The following is a 2,326-nucleotide window of genomic DNA, read 5'->3' as shown; positions in this document are numbered from 1 at the left end:
CCCCACAGGAGAAAGCGAGTGACGGATCGTGAGGATAGGAAACGTATCGGTGTAGGGGTTAGCCACTCTGGAAGCCTATATAGGTCGATTGAGGTACGGGAAGATCAAATTCGTAATGAATTTGTGTTTTGTGACCTCCAGGCTGCGCAGCAGCGGTTTGGTGACTGCACTGTATCGTTCGGCTTTGAGCAGGCTGTCGGCTGCTGCTTTGAGTTGAGCTAACCAAAGTATGCTTTCAACCTTTTCGCTGGATGCGTCAGTTACATCAGTGTATTCGACGCAAACGCCACCGTTGTCTTCTCCGTTGCAGCCGGTGTCTATGTAAGCGCCGAGCACACCTTTTGCGCTTTGGAAGTTGAAACTGTTACGTAGTTTTTTATATTTGACTTCAATCACTGCCGCGCTTACCTTGGCTTTGGTCGTTTTTTTGCACTGTTTTAGTAGATTGTTGTATGCTGTCAGCACGGCGCCATCGTTTGCTGCTCACGCTGTGCCTGATCCTGTCAGATGTCGGAACGGATCGGCTACTGCGCTGCCGCCGCTGTCGCCGCCTTTCGTGCAAAGATAAATGCCGACCCATGCTAGGTGCAGTTTGCTGTCTGCCGCTGTAGCGGCTGTGCAAAGCGTGGCCCGATTGGTGGTGGTTGGCGTTTGGAGTCCTGTTGACTTCAGCCCGCCTGCGGTCGGTTTGTCTGCTGAGCCATACACGGCGGCCCTTATTTTGTCTTCTGCCTCCTTGACGGCGTCCGCTGTTGGCTTACCTTGTATTACCTCCAGCTGCTTGTTTATTAAGTACGCTTTTAGAGAAAGTTTGTTGATGTACTCGGCCGCCGCTGCATTGCTGTCAGCCGGCAGCTCGTGCAGGCTAGCTCCCTGCTGCGCGGTGGTAACTTGGTGGTCTGTCTTCATTTGTTTGGCTATTTCGACCCACTGTTTCCACAGGTCTGCTGCCATTGTGTCGCCTTTGTGTTCAGGTGTAGGTTTTTCGTGATATTTGTCTTCGTTGTCTGCTTTTTTTAAATGTTGCCTCCGTGTGCTTAAAATCAGACTCATCTTTACCTTCAAAATGTCTTCGAATGCACTCGGCTTCTCTGTGGTTTGCAGTGGTGCTTCTATGCCGTTTTCTGCACAGTTATAGGTTTCACACAGTTCTAAAAACAGGTTTTGATTAGCGCCGTTGCTGATCGTTGCCTTTTTGTTTTGTCAGCCTGCCAGTAGCAAGGCTACAAGTAGGTAAGCGTGGTACATTTTTTGATATATATGTAGAGTTTTTTCGTGTTCTTAGAGATATGTAAAAAAAATTACACTTTTTTCTCTGTACGGCTCAATGGTAGTCGTTGGATAGCGTATAATTCGGATCTATACCAGCTTTACTGCTTTCAAAATGCGTGATTTCATGTCACTTCCGCGCTTGACCTGATCTTCTCAAGTTTTACTTCGTACCTGATATACTGATTTTGTTGTAGTGCCTAAGGCATAAGATAGTAGTTCTATTGGGTATTTTCACTTTTTCCTGCTGTCAATGAACTTAATTTTGAAGTTTTCTGTTTTAGATAGTTGAGGTCTACTGATTTTACTGCTGATCCAATAAATGCCCCCTCTCTTTGGCAACATTGTTTATAAACTTGTTACCAGAGACACCCATTTTTCTATTTCTATGCTTGCTTTTTCGCCTCTTATTCTGCAAATAACACAAGAAAATATGCTTAAATGCGGAAGTATCATGTGCGATGCCTGTCCTGGTCCCATGTGATCTGCTATCACATTAAAAACTAAAGTTTTAAGCTATCTCTCTTGTTTCACGAATTAATTTTCGAGTAAAATACGGGCAACAATGGTGCATCATTATGTATCATGCTTATCTATTTTGTACTGTTAAAATTTCTTCCTTGAAAGTCTATATTTTCTTTCCATCTTCATCTTCCTGTCATTATATCACTAACATTACTGCAGTAATTTCATTTCCTTTACACAGCACTCTCTTTCTTGCCATCTTTTTCCTGCATACTCCTTGTCTGTAATGATACCACTCATCATATTTGTGTTTGAAAAGAAGCATAATCTCTCTCTCTTTCGCTATATTAAATGCTTTATTTCTTTTTGACAAATAATCCTCATCTTCTTTCCCATCATCCCACACCCTAACTTACACTCATTGTACCCTTTTCATTATTTTTAGTTCTTCTGATTTACCACCCAGTCGGATTATATCATCCCTCTCATTATAATATTAGTATATACACACTCACATCACTCTCCTATCATCCTTATTATTATTATGTTCTTAACTTTCATTTTTATTATAACACAACTAATATTCATAAAA

The sequence above is a fragment of the Trypanosoma equiperdum genome (genome assembly GCF_001457755.1).
Source record: "Trypanosoma equiperdum strain OVI genome assembly, contig: ctg_1101, whole genome shotgun sequence".
In the NCBI taxonomy this organism is placed as follows: Eukaryota; Euglenozoa; class Kinetoplastea; order Trypanosomatida; family Trypanosomatidae; genus Trypanosoma; species Trypanosoma equiperdum.
This window is presented reverse-complemented; position numbering follows the sequence as displayed.